This window comes from Bos taurus, chromosome 13 (genome assembly GCF_002263795.3).
Source record: "Bos taurus isolate L1 Dominette 01449 registration number 42190680 breed Hereford chromosome 13, ARS-UCD2.0, whole genome shotgun sequence".
Classification (NCBI taxonomy): domain Eukaryota; kingdom Metazoa; phylum Chordata; class Mammalia; order Artiodactyla; family Bovidae; genus Bos; species Bos taurus.
The window spans coordinates 42,726,675-42,738,042 of NC_037340.1; positions in this window are offsets into that span (position 1 = coordinate 42,726,675).

The following is an 11,368-nucleotide window of genomic DNA, read 5'->3' on the forward strand; positions in this document are numbered from 1 at the left end:
ACCCTTTCCTCCCCTTCCCCATGTCCATAAGTCTGTTCTCTATGTCTATTTCTCCATTGTTGCCCTGTAAATAAATTCTTCAGTACCATTTTTTCTAGATTCCATATATATGCATTAGAATATGATATTTATCTTTTTCTTTCTGACTTACTTCTCTCTGTATAATAGGTTCTAGGTTCATCCACCTCATTAGAACTGACTCAAATGCATTCCTGTTTATGGCTGAGTAATATTTCATTGTGTAATGTACCACAACTTCCTTATTCATTCATCTGTCGATGGATATCTAGGTTGCTTCCATGTTCTAGCTATCATAAATGGTGCTGCAATGAATGATGGGATGTGGCATTTTTAGGTAAAACATATGTAATGTCACTCTCGACTCCAAGGTGCCCCATTCTGAATTGCTCCATGAAGACGCACTACCTTCTATCACCTTAAAAAGTTCACTGAAACCGGTAACTCAAAAAGCTACATGCCCCCCAGTGTCTATGCTAAGTCACTTCAGTCGTGTCTGACTCTGTGTGACCCCATAGATGGCAGCCCACCAGGATCCCCTGTCCCTGGGATTCTCCAGGCAAGAACACTGGAGTGGGTTGCCATTTCCTTCTCCAATGCATGAAAGTGAAAAGTGAAAGTGAAGTCGCCAGTGTCTATAGCAGCACTATTTTCAATAGCCAGGACATGGAAGCAGCCTGAATGTTCATCAATAGAGGAATGGATAAAGATGGTGTGGTACATATATATACAATAGAATATTAGCCATACAAAGGAATGAAATTAGATTATTTGTAGTGATGTGGACTTCACACAAAGTCAGAAAGAGAAAAACAAATATCATATATTAATGCATACGTGTGGAATCTAGATAAATGGTATAATCTTATTTGAAAGCAGAAATAGAGACACAGACATACAGAACAAATGTATGGATATCAAGGGGGAAAGGACGGGAGCAGTTGGGAGACTGGGATTGACACATACACACATATAAAATAGTTACCTAATGAGAACATACATTATAGCACAGGGAACTCTACTTAATGCACTGTGGTGACCTGAATGGAAAGGAAATCCAAAAGGGAGGGTATACATGTATGACTGATTGAGTTTGCTATACAGCAGAAAACGAACACAACATTGTAAAGCAATGATACTCCAATAAAAATTAATTTTTAAAAAGTTCTCCATCAACCCAGCCCCACCTCCAGCTCATCCCCATCCCCATCCCATGCTGCTGCTGCTAAGTCGCTTCAGTCGTGTCCGACTCTGTGCCACCCCAGAGACGGCAGCCCACCAGGCCCCACCGTCCCTGGGATTCTCCAGGCAAGAACACTGGAGTGGGTTGCCATTTCCTTCTCCAATGCGTGAAAGTGAAAAGTGAAAGTGAAGTCGCCCAGTCGTGTCTGACTCTTAACGACCCCATGGACTGCAGCCTACCAGGCTCCTCCATCCATGGGATTTTCCAGGCAAGAGTACTGGAGTGGGTTGCCATTGCCTTCTCCATAGGCAACAGCTATTGATTTTTCCCTCTGTGTGTGCTAAGTCACTTCAATCATGTCTGACTCTTTGCTACCCTATGGACTGTAGCCCACCAGGCTCCTCTGTCTATGGGGATTCTCCAGGCAAGAATATTAGAGTGGGTTGCCATGCCCTCCTCCAGGGGATCTTCCCGACCCAAGAATCAAACCTGCATTAGCAGGCAGGTTCTTTACCACTAGCACCACCAGGGAAGCCCCTTTTCCCATTCAGTTCAGTTCAGTTCAGTTGCTCAGTCGTGTCTGACTCTTTACGACCCCATGAACTGCAGCACGCCAGGCCTCCCTGTCCATCACCAACTCCTGGAGTTCACCCAAGCCCATGTTCGTTGAGTCGGTAACGGGATCCAACCATCTCATCCTCTGTCATCCCCTTCTCCTCCTGCCCTCAATCTTTCCCAGCATCAGGGTCTTTTCAAATGAGTCAGCTCTTCACATCAGGTGGTCAAAGTACTGGAGTTTCAGCTTCAACATCAGTCCTTCCAATGAACACCCAGGACTGATCTCCTTTAGGATGGACTGGTTGGATCTCCTTGCAGTCCAAGGGACTCTCAAGAGTCTTCTCCAACACCATAGTTCAAAAGCATCAATTGTTCGGCACTCAGTTTTCTTTATAGTCCAACTCTCACATTCATACATGACTACTGGAAAAACCATAGCCTTGACTAGATGGACCTTTGTTGACAAAGTAATGTCTCTGCTTTTGAATATGCTATCTAGGTTGGTCATAGCTTTCCTTCCAAGAAGTAAGCGTCTTTTAATTTCATGGCTGCAATCACCATCTGCAGTGATTTTGGAGCCCCCCAAAATAAAGTCAGCCACTGTTTCCACTGCTTCCCCATCTATTTGCCATGAAGTGATGGGACCGGATGCCATGATCTTAGTTTTCTGAATGTTGAGCTTTAAGCCAACTTTTGCACTCTCCTCTTTCACTTTCATCAAGAGGCTCTTTAGTTCTTCACTTTCTGCCATCAGGGTGATATCATCTGCATATCTGAGGTTATTGATATTTCTCCCAGGAATCTTGATTCCAGCTTGTGCTTCTTCCAGCCCAGCGTTTCTCATGATGTACTCTGCATAGAAGTTAAATAAGCAGGGTGACAATATACAGCCTTGACACATTCCTTTTCCTATTTGGAACCAGTCTGTTTTTCCATGTCCAGTTCTAACTGTTGCTTCCTGACCTGCATACAGATTTCTCAAGAGGCAGGTCAGGTGGTCTGGTATTCCCATCTCTTTCAGAATTTTCCAGTTTATTGTGATCCACGCAGTCAAAGGCTTTGGTATAGTCAATAAAGCCAAAATAGATGTTTTTCTGGAATTCTCTTGCTTCTTCGATGGTCCAACTGATGTTGGCAATTTGATCTCTTGTTCCTCTGCCTTTTCTAAAACCCGCTTGAACATCTGGAAGTTCACGGGTCATGTATTGCTGAAACCTGGCTTGAAGAATTTTGAGCATTACTTTACTAGCGTGTGAGATGAGTGCAGTTGTACTGTAGTTTGAGCATTCTTTGGCATTGTCTTTCTTTTCCCACTGGAGTCAGCCAATTTTTGCTATTTGCATTTTAATACATAATATAGAGGACAACCTTAGTATTCTTTAAAAAAAATTCACCAAATCATAAATGCACCCTCCAGATCTAAAAAGGTAGAGTGCAGATTCCAAAATATGAGCTGGTTTTAAGCCACTGGAGACAAGATGTCATTTTTTGTTAACAGGGTAGATTGAGGCTGAACTGGGTGTTTTTATGTACCACTCCAGAACAGGCCAACACTCGTCTGTATACTTTTTCAGAGAACACAGAGCTTTCTGAATCATCTCATCAACCCTCATACCATCAAAAGAGAAAATGAGTCCCAATTTTTTCAGGAAAAATTATCAATAGATAATGATATGGGTAGAAGTTGGAGGGGTATAGGGATCTTTACAGTCTCAAAGTGTTTCCCCACTAGATATTTATTAATTTCACAAGGAAATACAGTCACTGGATGGTGGAAAAACCAGGCAGACAGCACCCTGACCAAGTGATGGGCCTGAAAAACACCAGCAACTGCAGAGACCAATATCTCGTGCCTTCCGACCAGATGCATCGAAAAGGGATATCACCACATCCGATGCCCTAATCTGAATCTAGTCATAAGGAAACAGCAGAAGAAACCAACTGAGAGCATGTTTAGAAATAATTTACTCGGGACTTCCCTGATGGTCCAGTGGTTAAGAATCAACCTGCCCAATGCAGGGGACGCGTGTTCGATCCCTGGTCCAGGAAGATTCTACTCACTGACGGACAACGAAGCCAGTGCATCACAACCACTGAGCCCACAAACACAAGAGAAGCCCCTGCAACAGGACAGCCTTGTACCACAACTAGAGAGTAGCCCCCATTCGCTGCAACTAGAGAAAGCCAGGGCTCAGCAGCAAGAAGACCCCACGCATCACTACGAAGACCCAGGGAAGCCAAAAATAATGATAATAATAATAACCCTTTCCAGGGTTTTCACATATAGCAGGCCAGACATCCAAGGGAATTAACACTTGACCAACGGCTGATGGGAGCTGATGGATAAACACCCCAGCTCCCTTCTGCCTCAAGCTCTTCTTCTAGGGGAGCCAAATGAAGATGGAGTGAATCTGGGAGTATGCTGTGAAGCAAAGGACTCCTGGCTGAGTGAAGGCTGGAGCTGAAGCAGATATAGCCAGTGGATGCCCTGCACACAGGGTGGGCAGTGACGGGGAGCAAGGGCACAAGGGCTCTTTTCTAAGAGCCTTTCAAGGGTCAGCCCGGGCTGAGGGGGGAGACCAGGGTCAAAGAATCAGAGGGAAGGGCAAAGAAGTGTGAGGGTTCTGGCCAGACAAAGCCTTGGAGCCTGGGGGTCTCCAGCCAGAGGTGAGCATGGCCACTAACACACAGTACAGTTGTTAAACCTTGGTGTGTGGGTTCTAAGTCGCATCAGTGTTCGGTTTCTGATTGTGATGCATGCACTGTGGCTACCCAGGAGAGCATCTTAGCAGAAGCCTGGGGAGAGACTAATTATAACTATTAAACTAAGCCATCAGAGTCTGCTCCACCGCCTATTATGGATAGTTTTGTGGCCTGACTGTTTAGCAGACGGAGGTTTGATCCTTGCAGGCTCTGGTATTTGTAACCCTCATGAGGTCTAAGATACTGGCACACAAATTTGTTTATCCAACAGATGCTGAACTAGAGCTGGATTTTCCAGCCTCTGTGCCAAGCTGGGAATGCAGAGACGAGTCCAGGTTCAGGCTCTTAGGGTGTCTGTTCTGGAGGGAGACGCTGAAGGGTAGCCTCAAGGGATGAGCAAAGGGAGGGTGCTGATTGGTAGAATGAGAGGAACAAAATAAATTCAAAGGAAGGAGAGGAACCTGTTTAGAAGAAAGACAGAAATAGCAGGAGGAAGTAGCAAGATCGAAAAGCTCTGTTCAAATTACTTTTATGTGTTTTTTGTGAGATGAGCTTGGGCTTGTAAAAGTGCAAAGACAAGAGGTAATATGTCCAAGGTCTGTGAGGGGACCATCTTGTCTAACCGCAAAGACCAGAGGCATGTGGCTAAGCATATCACAACCGTGCGTCAGGACACCATGCAGCCACCAAAGGGACTGATCTGGTCTCTGCAAGTCACCATTGTGGTTACTGGGAAGGGGAGCAAGGGGCCTCCTGGGAGCTGGGCCTGCTCTCATCATGAGGGATTGGTGGTGTTACTGGTGTGAACATTTGCAAAAAATCAAGCCCACACTTAAGATTTGGGTTGTCCAGCAGCTGTGATACACTATAGCTCAATTTTTTTTAAAGCTTAAAAAATATTCTTTTGGGGGACTTCCCTGGAGGTCCTCTGGTTAAGACTTTGCCTTCCAATGCAGGGGGTGTGGATTCAATCCCTGGTCAGTGAGCTAAGATCCCACATGCCTCAGGGGCCAAAAAACCAAAACATAAGAAACAGAAGCAATAGCGTAATGAATTTAATAAAGAGGTTAAAAACGGTCCACATTAAAACAAAATCTTTTAAAACCCTAAAAAAAAAATTTTCTCTTTGTATTTATTGATCAGTAATTATCTCCAGGGTGTATTATTCAATGGAAAATGCATACAGAACAAGGAATACTGAATGCACTCTTTTGCTGGGGGAGAGGTTTCAATTTAGGAAATATATACTCATGCCCAGAAGATCAGGAGAAGGAAGGAGAAACCGGTAAGGTGTGGTAACCAGGAGAGGAGAGAATCGGGTGGCTGTGGGCCTGCAGTGGGGGCTCACCTGAGGAAGGAGTTAATCCATCTTCTAAAGTGAAGGGAAGCATGGAGAAGGAAGAGGGTTTCTGTTGTCACTTCAACCCCACAGATAACATTTGTTTGTGGGTTTAAGTTGCTGGAAGCTCACAGTCTGAGGGAAGAGGCAAATATAGACATGTGAAGGCGGATCAGGGAGTCTGAACTGGGAGCAGCTTTAAAACTGTGTTTCAGGGAGCCCAGCCTGGTGCTCTGTGATGACCTAGAGGGGTGCGATGCGGGGAGGGGAGAGAAGCTCAAGAAGGAAAGGATACATATATATATTTCTGTCTTTCTTCTAAGCAGATTCCTCTCCTTCCTTCGAATTCATTTTGTTCCTCTCATTCTACCAATCAGCACCCTCCCTTTGCTCATCCCTTGAGGCTACCCTTCAGCGTCTCCCTCCAGAACAGACACTCTGAGAGCCTGAACTTAGACTTGTCTCTGCATTCTCAGTTTGGCATGGGGCTGGAAAATCCAGCTCTAGTTTAGCATCTGTTGGATATATATAAAATTATGATTGATTTGCATTGTTGTGCGGTAGAACCAACACAAAATTGTAAAGCAATTTTCCCCCAATTAAAAAATAAATTAAAAACACTTTTTCTCAATAAACTAAACATAACTGAGTCCCATGTCAGATCCTATAGTTCCACTTTGCCACAGTTTTTAAACTCAACTAAGTCCCCTTTAATTTGTCAAACCTGGGCGAGCATTTACCTGCACACTTACACAGCACTCACTGCTAGAGGGCTGAAGAGGCCCATTTTGCAAAAGAAAACCACGTGAAATCACTATTTAATTTTTGGCACGACAAGCCCCTTCCCCTTGGTCCTTGGCCTCCATCTCTCAGTAGAATACTGCCACCTGGCGTCCCCTTAACAAACAGACACCAAGCACGTTCCCAGAAGTGTGAATTCAGAAGTAATGGAACAAATAAGGTTGAGGATGAGCCACTTTATTACAATTGAAAAATATATTAGAAACCAGCCCATGCAGATGCAGAAATGCATATGTATGTACTAAACTCCTCTAGAGATACAAGCGAGTGTCAGCTGTGGTCACCTCCAGGAAGGGAAACAGCATGTCTCGAAACACTACCACTGTATGTTTTATTTTGTATGTTTTCAATTTTGCGACATCACGATGTATTGCTAATTGAAAACATTAAGTAAAAAGTTCAAAAAGAAAAAAATATGTTTATTAAACTTCGGTATATTGGGACTTGCATGGTGGTCCAGTGGCTAAGACTGTGGGACCCCAAAACAGGGGCCTGGCTTCCTTCCCTGGCCGGGGAACATGCCACAACTAAGAATGTGCATGCCCGAACTAAAGATCCCATGGCCGCAACTAGAGCTTGCGCAGGCAAACAAATCAGTTTTTTTAAAAAGGCTGAAAATTGAGATAATTAATCGAAAGACAAAAAACAGAATACACCACAAAAAGTAGACAGAAAGAAATAAGCTGAGAGAAATTTAAAAATATAAAACGAGAGTCATGGTCTGATGAGGGCTGGTGAGGGCTGGCTTCTCACTGAAATCACGTGGCAGAAGGGGTGACGGATTGCCTGCAGAGTCTCTTTTAGGAGGGCACTAGTACCATCCACCTTCCAGACACCTCCCCTCCTGACACCATCATTTCGAGGCTAGGATTTGAATGTATGAACTTGGGGAGATGCACACATTCAGACCATTCAGTTCAGTTCGGTTCAGATACTCAGTCGTGTCCCTGTCCATCACCAATTCCCAGAGTTTACTCAGACTCATTTCCACCGAGTCAGTGATGCGATCCAACCATCTCATCCTCTGTCGTCCCCTTCTCCTCTTGCCTTCGATCCTTCCCAGCAGCAGGCTCTTTTCAAATGAGTCAGTTCTTCACATCAGGTGGCCAGAGTATTGGAGTTTCAGTTTCAGCATCAGTCCTTCCAATGAATATTCAGGACTGATTTCCTTTAGGATGGACTGGTTGGATCTCCTTGCTGTCCAAGGGACTCTCTAGAGCCTTCTCCAACACCACAGTTCAAAAGCATCAATTCTTTGGTGCTCAGCATTCAGATCATAGCCTTTTACTAAAGAAAGACCTGGGAAAAGAGCTCTCCAAGCAGTAAACAGCATATGCAAAGCCCATGTCAGTAAAACAGATTAATGCTAGAAATCCTATGAAACATGGTGAAAATTTTGTGAGTTCGACAGAAGCAGGGCTATCACAGTTCCACGATCAACAATTTCAAAATATTAAAATAAATGTAAATTAAAACTTACGTTGAGATCTTTAATCCATTTTGAGTTTATTTTTGTATATGGTGTTAGAAAGTGTTCTAGTTTCATTCTTTTACAAGTGGTTGACCAGATTTCCCAGCACCACTTGTTAAAGAGATTGTCTTTAATCCATTGTATATTCTTGCCTCCTTTGTCAAAGATAAGGTGTCCATATGTGCGTGGATTTATCTCTGGGCTTTCTATTTTGTTCCATTGATCTATATTTCTGTCTTTGTGCCAGTACCATACTGTCTTGATAACTGTGGCTTTGTAGTAGAGCCTGAAGTCAGGTAGGTTGATTCCTCCAGTTCCATTTTTCTTTCTCAAGATCGCTTTGGCTATTCGAGGTTTTTTGTATTTCCATACAAATTGTGAAATTATTTGTTCTAGCTCTGTGAAGAATACTGTTGGTAGCTTGATAGGGATTGGACCAGAAACTAAGACCAGAAACTATAAAACTCCTAGAGGAGAACATAGGCAAAACACTCTCTGACATACATCACAGCAGGATCCTCTATGACCCACCTCCCAGAATATTGGAAATAAAAGCAAAAATAAACAAATGGGACCTAATTAAACTTAAAAGCTTCTGCACATCAAAGGAAACTATTAGCAAGGTGAAAAGACAGCCTTCAGAATGGGAGAAAATAATAGCAAATGAAGCAACCGACAAACAACTAATCTCAAAAATATACAAGCAACTCCTCCAGCTCAACTCCAGAAAAATAAATGACCCAATCAAAAAATGGGCCAAAGATCTAAATAGACATTTCTCCAAAGACATACAGATGGCTAACAAACACATGAAAAGATGCTCAACATCACTCATTATCAGAGAAATGCAAATCAAAACCACTATGAGATACCATTTCACACCAGTCAGAATGGCTGCGATCCAAAAGTCTACAAATAATAAATGCTGGAGAGGGTGTGGAGAAAAGGGAACCCTCTTACACTGTTGGTGGGAATGCAAACTGGTACAGCCACTATGGAGAACAGTGTGGAGATTCCTTAAAAAACTGGAAATAGAACTGCCTTATGATCCAGCAATCCCACTGCTGGGCATACACACTGAGGAAACCAGAAGGGAAAGAGACACGTGTACCCCAATGTTCATCGCAGCACTGTTTATAATAGCCAGGACATGGAAGCAACCTAGATGTCCATCAGCAGATGAATGGATAAGAAAGCTCTGGTACATATACACAATGGAGTATTACTCAGCCATTAAAAAGAATACATTTGAATCAGTTCTAATGAGGTGGATGAAACTGGAGCCTATTATACAGAGTGAAGTAAGCCAGAAGGACAAACACCAATACAGTATACTAACACATATATATGGAATTTAGAAAGATGGTAACGATAACCCTGTATACGAGACAGCAAAAGAGACACTGATGTATAGAACAGGCTTATGGACTCTGTGGGAGAGGGAGAGGGTGGGAAGATTTGGGAGAATGGCATTGAAACATGTGAAATGTCATGTATGAAACGAGATGCCAGTCCAGGTTCAATGCACGATGCTGGATGCTTGGGACTGGTGCACTGGGACGACCCAGAGGGATGGTATGGGGAGGGAGGAGGGAGGAGGGTTCAGGATGGATTTTCTTTTAAAAATAAATAAAAAATAAATAAATAAATAAAATAAAATAAATGTAAATTAAAACTGTATGGCTGGACTGCCCTGGTGGCACAATGGATAAGAATCTGCTCTCCAATGCAGGGGACACCAGGTGGATCCCTGGTCTGAGAAGATTTCACACACCCTGGGGCAACTAGGCCTGAGAGCCGCAACTACTGAAGCCGGAGCACCTAGAGCCTGTGCTCTGGAACAAGAGAAATCATTGCTATGAAAAACCCAAGAACCACAGCAAAGAGCAGCCCCCGCTGACTGCAACTAGAGAAAGCCCACACACAGCAATGAAGACCCAGCACAGCCAAAAATAAATAAATAATATATATACTTTTAATGCTTTTTGAAAAACTGCATGGTTGTGAAAGTGAAGGTCGCTCAGTCGTGCCCGACTCTGCAACCTGGAATTCTCCAGGCCAGAATACTGGAATGGGTAGCCTTTCCCTTCTCTAGGGGATCTTCCCAACCCCAGGATCGAACCCAGGTCTCCCTCATTGCAGGCAGATTTGTATGGTTGTATGTGAGAAAGAATGGTGTACAACTGGACTGCAAAGATCCAAAAGTTTGAAACTCCAGTAGTGAAAAGATGGGGAAACCGTGCTCCCATATACTACCGTGGGCAGGCCAATTAGTACAATGTGTAATGAGTAATTCAGACATGCGTGGGCAGGCCAATTAGTACAATGTGTAATGAGTAATTCAGACATGCAGCAGTGCTAACTCCCTTCAGTCATGTCCAACTCTTTAAGACCCTATGGACCAGAGATGGCCAGGCTCCTCTGTCTATGAGATTCTCCAGGCAAGAATACTAGAGTGGGTTGCCGTGCCCTCCTCCAGAGGATCTTTCCCACCCAGGGAGTGAACCTATATCTCTTAGTCTCCTGCACTGGCAAGCAGGTTGTTTACCACTAGCACCACCTGGGAAGCCCAATTTAGCCATATGGATCCAATATTTAAAAGGATAAAAAAGGCAAAAGACACATCCTCTACCATTGCAATTTCTCTTCTGGGCATTTTCCCCACAGATATACCCACACATGTACACAGAGATAGTCCTGGGGATCCTGTAGCATTAATCACGACAGCAAACTGGTGGAACAAGGGACAGTGCTGATTAAGTGTTGCCTGAACAACCAGATCTCCTGGCTTGGCCTGTGTTGAGTGGCTGAGACAGTGAATAGTATTTTCTGACCTGAGAAGGAACCACGAGACTGAAAGAGAAAGCAGCAATTTTATAGAGCAATGATGAAGTTTATTGTGGGTGACATACACAGGCATTCAAAACTGCACTCTTTGCTGCCGAATGGGTACAGGGGAACTGAAAGGGACCAAAGCTAAAAATAGAATCTGACTGTGGGGAGAGGTGGGTCTCAGTGACCTTTAACCATCTACACAAAAGGCGGTCTTCCAGTGTTCACAGCAGTTGAAGGCCTGGCAAAACGATGGGAACGTATCTGGCTGGCGTTCATTCCTTGTGAACGGGCTAAAGTTCAGTCACCCAGAACAGGGAAGTGGTAGCACTGTGAACCCAAGGTGGAGCTGATCAAACAGAGTTGGTGTTCAGCCACACAACCTGGTAAATGAGGCCAGTGTCCCACCAGATGCTGGCAGTGAGCAAACGCGGCCCCCTGCCCAGGCCTGGCCTTAGTACTT